At 41.6% G+C, this 13461-nt stretch overlaps 1 protein-coding gene across 2 annotated transcripts in view; it reads right to left on the reverse strand.

Annotated features, from left to right (window-relative positions):
- The window catches only part of SH2D1A (SH2 domain containing 1A), a 146207-nt gene extending 137486 nt beyond the window's left edge, over nucleotides 1-8721 (reverse strand). The window contains exon 1 of one of the 2 annotated variants that reach the window (XM_044268735.1): nucleotides 8605-8721. The gene's annotated coding sequence lies outside the window, so the exon portion shown is untranslated. The remainder of the gene's footprint in view (nucleotides 1-8604) is intronic. The other variant, XM_044268738.1, reaches the window with a different exon arrangement.
- Nucleotides 8722-13461: the final 4740 nt, after the last annotated feature.

Here is a 13461-nt window from a genome sequence, read left to right on the forward strand (position 1 = left end):
CCATGTCCTTAGTCTGCTTGACTTCAGCAGACTGTTTGCAGACTTTCACGTGCATCATCTTTAAAAGAGGGTTCCTTCAGGGACAACAGCTATGAAGACCAATTTGATGCAGTATGCAGTGTATGGTCTGAGCACTGACAAGCTGATCCCCCCACCCCTTTAACTATCAACCATGGCGATTCCTGTTCTGAGAGGAACCTGTCTTGTTAAACTGCTGTATGGTCTTGGCCACCATGCTGCATCTCAGTTTCAGGGTGTTGGAAATCTTCTTCTTAAAGCCTAGGCCATCTTTATGCAGAGCAACAATTCTTTTTTTCAAATCCTCAGAGAGTTCTTTGCCATGAGGTGACATGTTGAACTTCCAGTGACCAGTATGAGAGAGTGTGAGAGGTATAACACCAAATTTAACACACCTGCTCCCCATTCACACCTGACACACCTGAGACCTTGTAATAGTAATGAGTCACATGACACCAGAGAGGAAAAATGGCTAATAGGGCACAATTTGGCCATTTTTACTTAGGGATGTACTAAAGTTTGTTGCCAGTGGTTTAGACATTAATGGCTGTGAGTAGAGTTATTTTGAGGGCACACCAAATTTACACTGTTATACAAGCTGTTATACATGACTACTTGACATTGTATAAATGTGTTATATCTTCAGTGTTGTCCCATGAAAAGATAGAATAAAATATTTACAAAAATGTGACGGATGTACTCACTTTTGTGAGATACTGTATAAGGATTAATTATACAATTCATAAAAGACCTGGACTAAATGCAATAATACAATAGATTCTGGAGAGTAAAATATATTGAGCTATATGCCCATATATTCAATTATAACTAAGAAATAAGAAACAAAACCCTGTTATAAACAGTTATATACTGTAATGTGTTGGTTTCACTGAATAAAACATCAAGGACTTGGGTACACCTATCGATCGTATAATAGAATGAAATAACAGTGCACATTTTCCAGTAGAATTGACCTGGAATTACTAGCCATACAGCAATGTGCAAATGGTACCATGTTAGCTACAAAAATTAAATAAAAAGAAAAGTATTATGGGAGTGATACCTTAACCATCAAAAATCATATTGAAAGCTTTCAGAACACAAAGGCTCCTTTAGTCAAATTGCAAATGGAAGACTGAAGGTCCCTTTACACGTGACAATGTAGGAGCAGATTGTCAGGGAGGAAGCATTCCTTCCCAACAATCTGCTGATCATTAGCAGAGGAGACCCCCACATTTACATGCCCCGATCTCCTCCAGAGTATGGGGAGGAACGATCACTAATGCCATTACTCTTCCCTATAGAGACTGGTTCTTTTCCAGCAGCAGATCGCGTTTACACAGTACGATCTGCTGTCAGGAAGCAAGGATTTTTGTGCTGCACTAACGATTCAAATACCCGATGAACAAGCGTTTCGCTTGTTCATTAGGTAATCTGCAGTACATTTACACTGCCAGATTATCTTTAATGAGCTCTACTATGAACGCTCGTAAGCAATGTTTTTTTTAAACTCCTTCTCTAGTTTGGTCATAAACAGGTTGGCATACTGTGGTGACATTCTACTGCCCATGGCACTCCCCATACACTACAGATATACAGTATGTCTTTCCCAAATGAAAAGGAGTTGAGGTGAAGTACATACCTGGTCAATTGCAGGGCCGGCTCCATGGCAAGATTATTTTTTTGTAGGAAGTACTGCCATGAGGTTAGGTAATATCTATATTAATGTATATGTTAATTGAAACATATGAACAAAGCATGAGCATAAAGGCGCCCTGACATACAGTGACCATATCACAATTAGTGAACACCTGAGTGAAGCAGACCTTTTCATGACACCTGAATAGCATCAACTGGGAAATTAACATTTTTTTTATTTTTTTTAAAGTAATGTATAGGGATGTCTTGATTTGTCCATTGATCTGAGTAAGGAGTGCCCGATCATGGTCAATCAGCATATTCAAAATAATCTGGGATGACTGTAGGAGCCTCTTCTTCCAAGTATTTTTAAAAACACTATCTACCGTACTTTATATGCCAGGAAATTCTGTACCCTTAGCACTCTGGGAATAATGGATAACATAGAATACTACACTTTTGATAGTCCACCATATGTGTTTTAAAAATCTGTGTTAAATAATCAATTCTTAGTTTACACAATTGAACCAATAACGCAATAGAGAAATTGACTGGTTTAGGCAAATCATTTATACACAAAATGGTGGAATATCAAAAGCGTAGAGGAATACTTTAAATTATTCATTATTCAGAGTTATCCATTATTCCCAGAGGCCTAAGGTCAAAATTTGCATCGTCTTGCCATTGTACACCACCCACACAATTTTTAAAAAAAAAGGTAGTATATAGGTTGGGGTGGTTAAGTATGCTAATTCGATTTTAGATTTATTATTGTGCCTTTTCAAAAAAATGATGCAGTAAAAAGGTGGACAAGCTCAGTAAGGGGATGACATAGGAAAAGTGGAGTAGTATTTCTAGACAGTTTAAAGATGCAGAAAATCGATCAAACATCAGGTACGTTTTGATACATTTTTCTCACCTTCAACAATCTAAGTCAAATCAAAATCGACTTTAAAAAGTTGCTTGATACAAGCTGCCCCCAATTCTCTATACACAGCAGAGAGCACTGTGGATTCACTACTGTGTGGGATAACTCGATCACCTAAGATGCTCTATGTGCAGTGATGGATCATTTGCTATTAAATCAGTCAAAGGATCTTTCACCTTATTCCTGGCTTTTGACATATTTTTATATAAATAGGTCAAAATATCAAAATATATATCCATATAAGTCAGGATGGAATGGATTTCATTTTATTACACGATCATTAGGTACACTCAAGACTTTGATGTTTTATTCAGTGATACAGACACATTATAGGATGTAGTTGTTTATAACAGGGTTTTGTTTCTTGTTTTTCTTGTTTTTGAATGAGTATATTGGCTTATAGCGAGTTATTTTTTTACTGTCCATAATCTATTGCATTATTGCTTTTAGTCCAGATATTTTATTGCACAAATGTAATTGCATTAATAATTACTTGGAACAGGCATAATCTTTATACAATAGGTTATGGATAACTAATCAAATGCTATCTTTAGACAGTGAATACATTTTCTATACATGTGTGTTAAATATTGTAACTAACATACATTCTTTTGCCAAGAATTTGATATGTATTTGCAGACATGTGAACATACTGGACAATAGCTATAACCCTCTATACAGTGTGTTAAAGGTTATGTACACCTTTGGGGGCATTTTTTTATGCTTGCATTTTTGGACAATCATAAAAAAAAAATTCTGGCTCCAAATAACTTTTTCAATTGGTCTTTATTAAAAAAATGTTTAGCCATTTCTGAGTACTAGGGTTAAAAATCTGCCTGTTTGCAAACTGTCGCTTTCTGTTTTCTTTGAATCTCATGTATAGCTTTTATCTGTGACTTTCCTGACTTTCACATTAGCATGAGCAGGGTCCGGCAGGCTGTTCCGGCAGGCTGCCGGATCCATACTAACCCTAGCCTATGTGCACCACCAGAAGTCCACTCCGGCCCCATTAATTATAACGGGGACGGGTGAGAAATTCGGCCGCAGCACAGCAAACATGCCCAGAGGCGGCCGGTCAAAAACTGCAGCATGCAGCATGTTTCTTGCAGTTCCACAGATCTTGGGCTAATGGAAATGTTGATAGATGTTGTTGTGGTTATAAAACAATCAATTAAATAGAATATAGGTGAGTAGTATTCAAGAGTGGGTTTCAATTTTATTAGGCCATATGCGTTCCGAGGCTCCTGTTCTCTTCCTCAGTAGCCAAAATTGTAACATGGAAGAAGCCACCACCTTCCAATTTATATAGGACTGAAGGTCACATAAAAGACTTCCAAAGAATGCATAAATTATAGCTTGTGACAAGGGTTGAGAGAATCGTGTCCGTTCATTTATTCACATAAATTACTGTATCAAGATAAAAAGTTGAACCACTTTTGGCAGTGTGGGCTGGTGCCAAGTACTGCTGGAAAATGTAATCAGCATCTCCATAAAGCTTGTTAGCAAAGAGAAGCATGAAGTGCTCTAAAATTTCTTGGTAGACAGCTGTGCTGATTTTGAACTTGATATAACACAGTAGACCAACCCCAGCAGATGACATGGCTCCCCAAACCATCACTGACTGAGGTCTAGTGTGAAGTTTCCACAAACAACTTGGATTGTGCTCCACTCTTCCTCCAGACTCTGGAACCTTCATCTCCAGATGAAATGCTAAATTTATAGTACTTTCTTACTTTGGACCAATGAGCAACAGTCCAGTCCTTTTTCTCCTTAGTCCAGCTAAGGCTACTTTCACACTTGCGTTAGGAGCGGATCCGTCTGGTGTCTGCACAGACGGATCCGCTCCTATAATGCAAACGCTTGCATCCGTTCAGAACGGATCCGTTTGCATAACTGTTTATTTCAGATCTGATTTTTCACTTCGGAAAACTCAGATCCGACAGTATATTCTAAACACAGAAGCGTTCCCATGGTGATGGGGACGCTTCATGTTAGAATATACTGAGAACTGTGTACACGACTGCCCCCTGCTGCCTGGCAGATGCTGCCAGGCAGCAGGGGGCAGACCCCCCCCCCTCCTGTATTTAACTTATTGGTGGCCAGTGCGGCCCCCCCTCCCTCCCCATTATTAAATATGACCAGTGCGGCCTCCCCCTCCCTCCCTCCCCAGTATTAAATATGACCAGTGCGGCCCCCTCCCTCTATATTTATTGGTGGCCGGGCCAGTGCGGATTCCAAGTATTGTGAGCAGTGCGGCCTCCCCTCTCCCCCCCTAATTAAAATCACCCCCCCCCCCCCCATCATTGGTGGCAGCGGAGAGTACCGATCGGAGTCCCAGTTTAAATCGCTGGGGCTCCGATCGGTTACCATGGCAACCAAGACGCTATTGCAGTCTTGGCTGCCATGGTTACTTGGCAATAAATACAAGCATTATACTTACCTGAAGAGCTGCGATGTCTGACCGGCCGGGAGCTCCTCCTACTGGTAAGTGAAAGGTCTGTGCGGCGCATTGCCTATAGCACAGACCTGTCACTTACCAGTAGGAGGAGCTCCCGGCCGGTCAGACATCGCAGCTCTTCAGGTAAGTATAATGCTTGTATTTATTGCCAAGTAACCATGGCAGCCAAGACTGCAATAGCGTCTTGGTTGCCATGGTAACCGATCGGAGCCCCAGCGATTTAAACTGGGACTCCGATCGGTACTCTCCGCTGCCACCAATGATGGGGGGGGGGGTGATTTTAATTAGGGGGGGAGAGGGGAGGCCGCACTGCTCACAATACTTGGAATCCGCACTGGCCCGGCCACCAATAAATATAGAGGGAGGGGGCCGCACTGGTAATATTTAATACTGGGGAGGGAGGGAGGGAGGGGGAGGCCGCACTGGTCATATTTAATACTGGGGAGGGAGGGAGGGAGGGGGAGGCCGCCGCACTGGTAATATTTAATACTGGGGGGGGAGGCCGCACTGGTAATATTTAATACTGGGGAGGGAGGGGGGCCCGCACTGGCCACCAATAAGTTAATTACAGGAGGGGGGGGGGGTCTGCCCCCTGCTGCCTGGCAGCATCTGCCAGGCAGCAGGGGGCAGTCATGTACACAGTTCTCAGTATATTCTAACATGAAGCGTCCCCATCACCATGGGAACGCCTCTGTGTTAGAATATACTGTCGGATCTGAGGTTTACGATGTAACTCAAATCCGATGGTATATTCTAACATAGAGGCGTTCCCATGGTGATGGGGACGCTTCAAGTTAAAATATACCATCGGATCGGAGAAAACTCCGATCTGATGGGGACTCCTGACTTTGCATTGAAAGTCAATGGGGGACGGATCCGTTTGAAATTGCACCATATTGTGTCAACGTCAAACGGATCCGTCCCCATTGACTTGCATTGTAAGTCTGGACGGATCCGTTTGGCTCCGCACGGCCAGGCGGACACGAAAACGCTGCAAGCAGCGTTCAGGTGTCCGCCTGCTGAGCGGAGCGGAGGCCAAACGGTGCCAAACTGATGCATTCTGAGCGGATCCGCATCCACTCAGAATGCATTGGGGCTGTACGGATCCGTTCGGGGCCGCTTGTGAGAGCCTTCAAACGGAACTCGCAAGCGGAGCCCCGAACGCTAGTGTGAAAGTAGCCTAAGACGCTTCTGACGTGTCTGGGTCATGAGTGGCTTGACACAAGGAATGCAACAGTAACAGAAACTTGTGCAGGTGCTTTGTGTTCATTAGCTGATTAGAGTGTGACACCATGAGTCTATAATATTGAACTTTTTCACAATATTCAAATTTCTGAGATACTGACTTTTGGGTTTTTATTAGCTATAAGCCATAATTATCAACATTAAAAGAAAAAAAACACGCTTGAAATAGATCACACTGTGTGTAATGTATCTAAATAAATAATATAAGAATTTCTCGTTTTGAATTGAATTACTGAAATAAATTAAATTCTGTCACCAAGTTTTGGGCTATAGAGTTGCGGACATGCACGGCTATATCGCCACTAGCATGTCCGCAATATACCTGTACTTTAGGGCTGTGTGCTTTTATTTTCTAAAAGGATTTTAGAGATATGTAAATTAGTCTTGTAGGTGCCCAAGGGGCTATACGAACCTTCCTGGTACCCAGCCATGCCCACCTGTGAAGGAGCCCAGCACCGCCTATGTCCTCCGAATCTCCTCCTTTCATCAACGATAGATTGCCGTAATCTCGCGATGCGGACATACTATCGGCGATCTAGCCGTGCATGTCCACATCTCTATAGCCCAAAACTTGGTGACAAAATCCCTTTAACTTTTCAATAATATTCTAATTTATTGAGATGCTTTAGTACAGGCATGCTCAACCTGCCGCCCTCCAGCTGTTGTAAAACTACAACTCCCACAATGCCCTGCTGTAGGCTCATAGCTGTAGGCTGTTTGGGCATGATGGGAGTTGTAGCTTTGCAACAGCTGGAGAGCCGCAGGTTGAGCATGCCTGCTTTAGTACATATCGTGATACCTCTATTTTATACAAAATAAAACAGTAATGCATAAAACAAGTAATGCACAATACCTATAAATCACTGGTAGCTTTTCGCACCTAAAGTTAGATAAATGTATAGTATGCAGATATCTGACCCAAGATCTGCCCACCCTTCCCAATCAGCTGTTGCATAGTAGTCCCAGCACCAAAGGTCAGCACTGAAACTACAGTTCCAATCATTGCGCATTTCAGCGGGAGCAGCGTTGCAGTAACCAGTTTTGTCCACAACACAAAGGAAGGAGCTGTGTAGTTTATGGTGCTGACTTTCGACGCTGGAGCTATAAGTTAACAGCTGGTTGGCAGGAGTGGAGGGAGTTCGACCCCTGCCAATGAAACTTTGAAGAATTATCCTGAGGATAGGCCATCACTTGTAAAATCTTAGACAACCCCTTAAAGCTTCCTAAGGTCTATTGTCCAAAAGAAAATTATAGTCTACAGGTTTTGATTGATTATATTGGCTTAGGGTTAATTCCAATAATTTATTTGGCATTTAATTCAAGAAAATAAAGTATGCTCGAGTTCATGGTAGATCGGAGAATAATCTAAAAATAGAGGTAGTAGACTGATTTCTTGACGGGAAAAAACATTGAAGGTCTATAGTGGGTTTTCTATCACTATGGTTGTGAAGGGGATGTAATGTATATTATTGTGTTTCTATTTTTTATGTTATTATGAAAAAAGACATGTAAAAGTGATCGTCCTATGACCAACTAATATATAGTATGAATGAATCAGTAAAAGGGGTTGTGCAGTTTTCTCATATTGATGACCTATCCTCAGGATATCCACATTAATCTGAATGGTCATTAGCCATGTTGCTTTCAGCATCCTGCATTTGAATCTGACCAGGGTGAGCATCTGCCATGAGTTATATCTATATTTATGTAAGTTACCTTTAAGTACTTCAATTTACTCCCACACTCCCAAAAATAAATTGATAGGGTAATAGGTTTCCTACGAAATTGTGTGTGTTTTACAGCAGATAAGCAAATTAGATTGTGAGCCATTTGGTATAAGAATTGATATGCATGATGGCAAGCTCTGCACAGTGCTATAGAAGCAATATGAATAAATGAATTGCTTTATCAGGTTCCCTCACAATAAACTGATCTCGCTGCTTGGACCCCCTCCTCCCATGATCAGCTCTATGCAGAGGGAATAATCTGCACTGATTAAATGAAGCATACCACAGTATTCACTGAACTCAAAAGCAAACATTTTAAAGGAAATGTGTTTCCTTTAATGTCTGCATTCGCATCAGTATGGTCAGGTATAGAAGTCATATGCAATCCCGAAACTATATGCAATTATTTTAATGTATCATTTATATTTTCAGGAAAGAAGGTGTTAGCCGCATTAGATTTATAGTTGATCAAAATGTTCTATGTATATAAGCAATCTTATCACACACAAAAATAATAAACAAATATTTGTTGTATCTGCATTGATTAACCTTCCCAGCTTTTAGCAATACATGTGTCATTTGCGTCTTACCTTCTCCAAGGAACAAGCTTACTTCTGATTATCTGCTATGCAGAGGAGATCTTGATGCCATGCAGGCACTGAGTCTTGTATCATTTAGTCTTTTCGAACTGCTTTGGCAAGAAATCTCACACAGAAAACTAAAGAGGAAACAGTGAATGTTAATCAGGAAAAGTAGAGACATATACACAATGAAGTTAATTATTCTTAAAGGAAGTGAGTCGAAAACAGCAGTCAAAGTAATCAACATAATATGGTATAACACTAGATTTTACCAAAGGTAAACAGATAATCTTGTTATGATCAGGAATTTTTTCAGCATGTACAATGAACATTTTTTTGCTTGCAGTCAGGCTATATATTTACATGACAGGCGAACATAGCTGTGTGATGCCCATACCATGGGCATGTTAATAAACGTTGCAGTCTATGGAAGTATTTACATGACCGTTTTTTATGCTCCTAGGTGCCGCTGGAGTGGCAGCTTGTTACAGCAGCTCCTGCTCACCTTGAGGTTTTTCTTCTTTTTTTTCTGTCTTATTACTGTACTTAAGAGGGATTACACTATGGATAACCATTTAAGGACTTGGATATGGAGATATGGATCTTTGCAGCACTTTTTATAGTTTTTTTCACTGGAAACTATTGTGTCTGGAGATCCTGTATGGAGCCAAGGATCCATTGTTTACACTAGGGAGGAGCTGCAGCAGCTTAGACATACAGCAGGGCTGCATGCTACTAGACCAGACATCACTGATGAACTAAGGAAGAGAAGGAGATGAGGGTGCAGAACTGGGGCTTTTGGAGGGCCAGGAGGAGATGTTATAGACCTGTTCTCCCCTCCATCATTATGGGTGCAACGTGCCCCCACCCAGGGCTGACCGAGTCTCAGTGTATTAGGAATGCTGAGTGGTGATATAGTCTTAATAGTTTTGTGTGTCATGGTGCTCCTACCTGGATACTGTCGCTCCCCAGGTTAGGCTCCATAGCATGCAAGGGAGCTGTGGTTGGAGGAATAAGTCTAGTCCAGATGTGGTAAAGTTCAATAGTTTTACTTGAATAAACTTGCATCCAAACAATACTTGATCTTTCTCTTGGCTCCAGCAGGTTAAGGGTAAACTGGCAGATGTACTTGATCACTTTGCTTTATCTCTCTCTTTTGTGCTAATCTCTGGCTTCCATCTGGTTACTGGACTTTCTTGCAGTTCTGGTACCATTGAGTGGTGTGCCTTTGGCCATCGACCCCCTGATAATACTCAGCCTATGAACTGCCTGGAGCCAGGGTGGTCTTCAAGCTGCTTTGCCTGTAAACCTCCAGCTGCAGGAGGGGGAACTTCCCTCACTGCGCCATGTTATCTCCTCACCTTCTAACTCTCAACTCCACTATAGCTTCCTGCAACCTTTCCCTTGGTAGGAAGCAGGACTAGCCTACATCTGTCCAAAAGGAGGGAGAATGGAATAAGAAGTTTGATTCTAACTAAAGATCTCTGCCAGGAACACTGCGACCTGCTGGAAAACCAGGCACAGTGCATGTAATAACAAGACTTGTTGTTTGATCGTGACGCGGCTCCCGTGAAGACTGGTTGCAGGGGGCAACGTGTAGATTTCGGTTTGCACGCACGCTTCCCCTTTAAGGTGTGTCTCCCTGCTGTTTGTTGTGTGAGAGGTTAATCTTCTAGCTGGTGGGGATTTAGGTGTATACTGGGTGTGGCCACTTTGTGGATATTACCTGTGGCTTCCTGGCTGCAGTAAGTGGTACTCCAGCCTTGTTTGGTGTTGGAGCTCTGCTCCTCTCCTGGGTGAATCTGCCCTGTCCTTGAGGGCCACCTTGTTGGACATAAATTGTCTCCCCTTGTATCCTCCATGTACCCTCACCTTTCTTGTTGTATGTCCGGTGGGGGTTTATGTTCTGGGTGTGGTGTATGTCTAGTGCGTTGTTGCATGTCTAGTTTGTTGATGTTGTGTCCAGCATGTCTGCTAGACATTTCCCCTGTCTATTGTTTCCTCCGAAAGGGGGCCCCATTGCTTTCCCGGAAGGGTGACTCAGAAGTCTAGGATGTGCTGTTGCTGGAGTGCTGGTTCCTGTGTGTCTGTACGTACTGCATCTTTATGGTGTTGGATTGCAGTGCGTTTGTATGGGTTCCAGTTTTCTACGGTGTGTTCTTCTTTGGTGCCTTCCAGCAGCTGCAGCAGGTAAGTGACCAGGTTTACTGTTGTTTTTGGTTCAGTTGTCTCTGGCCACTGGTTACTTACCTGCCATTCTACTTGGTGTCCTTTTCCTTTGTTGCTAGGCCTGTCGGAGACTCTGGTTCATCCGTGTCGTGGATGAACCTGGTTGTCTCTTATTCCTGACCCCAGTGTATGAGTCCTCCCACCAGTAGGGGGCGCTCATACGGTCAGGAGATCAGGGCTATGATGAGAGTTGCATTGGAGGTTTTCATCTTCCCTATCCCTGTTCACTGGCCTGGTTACTTCCTTTATTCCCTTCATTATACGGTGGGTAGTTTTCCCCACTCCCCACCGTGACAGCAGCATTATGCTGTTTACAGAGGCTTGGCTTAACAGACTTACTCTGGACACATTTGTCTCCTTGGATGGCTTCAAGCTGTTTTTGGCAGACAGGACAAGAGACAGTGGTAAAAGGAAAGGAGGAGAGATTGAGATATTTGTGAATGATAGATGGTGTAACTCTCTAAAAAGTTAATTTTTTTGCATAAAAATACAAAATGTATCCAAATTCTGAAAAATTTTCAAATTTCAAAGTTTCAGTTTCTCTACTTCTGTAATAAATAGTAATACCCCCAAAAATTGTGATGACTTTACATTCCCCATATGTCTACTTCATGTTTGTATCATTTTGGGAATGCCATTTTATGTTTTGGGGATGTTACATAGTTTAGAAGCAAATTTTGAAATCCCACTTTTTACGGACCAGTCCAGGTCTGAAGTCACTTTGTGAGGCTTACATAATAGAAACCACCCAAAAATGACCCCATTTTAGAAACTACACCCCTCGAGCTATTTAAAACTGATTTTACAAACTTTGTTAACCCTTTAGGTCTTCCGCAAGACTTCATGGCAAAAAGACATCAAATTTAAGAATTTCGATTTTTTTTATTTTAAATTTTCCAATATATTCCATTTTTTCCAGAAACAAAGCAAGGGTTAACTGCCAAACAAAACTCAATATGGGTTGCCCTGATTCTGTAGTTTGCAAAAACACCCTATATGTGGTCCTAAACTACTCTTTGGCCAAACAGGAGGACATAGAAGGAGGGGAACGCCGTATGGGTTTTGGAAGGCAGATTTTGCAGGACTGGTTTTGTTTATACCATGTCCCATTTCAAGCCACCCGTTGCACCCCTAGAATAGAAATTCTCAAAAAGTGACTCCATCTAAGAAAATATACCCCTCAAGGTATTTAAAACTGGGTTTACAAACATTGTTAACCCTTTAGGTGTTCCACAAAAGTTAATGGCAGATGGAGAAACAATTTTGGAATTTCTATTTTTTGGAACATTTTCAATTTTAACCCTTACTTTATTACTGGAAATAATATGAGTTAACAGCCAAACAAAACTCAATATGGGTTGCCCTGATTCTGTAGTTTGCAGAAACACCCCATATGTGGTTGTAAACTACTATTTGGCTAAACGACAGGACATAGAAGAAGGGGAACACCATACGGTTTTTGGAAGGCAGATTTTGCTGTACTGGTTTATTTACACCATGTACCCTTTCAAGCCCCCCTGATGCACCCCTAGAGTAGAAACTCCATAAAAGTGACCCCATCTAGGAAACTACAGGATAAGGTGGTTGTTGTTTTGGGACTATTTTAGGGTAAATTTAAGTTTTTGGTTGCTCTATATTACACTTTTTTGAGGCAAGGTAACAAAAAATTTAAATTCTACAATTGTTTCTACATTCGCTATTTAGTTTTGTGGAACACCTAAAGGGTTAACAAAGTTTGTAAAGTAACTTTTGAATACCTTGAGGGGTGTAGTTTCTTAGATGGGGTCACTTTTTTTGGAGTTTATAATCTAGGCTACATCAGGGGGGCTGGGACATGGTGTAAATAAACCAGTCCATCAAAATCTGCCTTACAGAAACCATATGGCGTTCCCTTCGTTCTATGCCCTGCCGTGTGGCTATATAGCCATTTACGACCACATATGGGGTGTTTCTGCAAACTACAGAATCAGGGCAATAAATATTAAGTTTTGTTTGGCTGTTAACCCTTGCTTTATTACCAGAAAAAAAGGATTCAAATGGGTTTTGGCACAGTTTTTATTTTATATTTTTAACGCTGTTCATCCGAGGGGTTTGGTCAAATGTTTTATAGGGCAGATTCTTACGGACGCGGCGATACCTAATGTCTACATTTTAAAATGTATTTAGATTTTACACTATATTATCATTTTAGGAACAAAAAAAAAAAATTTTTTGTATCTCCATAGCCTGGGAGCTACCGTTTTTTTTTTTGCTTTTTTTTGTTGGGCGACTATCTAATGTAGGGGCTCATTTTTTGCGGGATGAGATGGCGGTTTTATTGGCACTAATTGGGGGTGCATATGACATTTTGATCGCTCGCTATTACACTTTTTGTGATGTTAGGTGACCAAATTTTTTTTTTTTTTAACGCTGTTCATCCGGGGGGGGGGGTTGGGTTAAATGTTCTTTTTATAGAGAAGATTTTTACGGACGCGGTGATTCCCAATATGTATGGCTCTCAGACTTTGGAGACACTAAGCAGGCATCCTCAAACTGCGGCCCTCCAGATGTTGTCAAACTACAATTCCCACCATGCCCTGCTGATAGCTGTAGGTTGTCTGGCCATGCTGGGAGTTATAGTTTTACAACATCTGGAGG

This window comes from Bufo gargarizans, chromosome 9 (assembly GCF_014858855.1).
Source record: "Bufo gargarizans isolate SCDJY-AF-19 chromosome 9, ASM1485885v1, whole genome shotgun sequence".
NCBI lineage: Eukaryota > Metazoa > Chordata > Amphibia > Anura > Bufonidae > Bufo > Bufo gargarizans.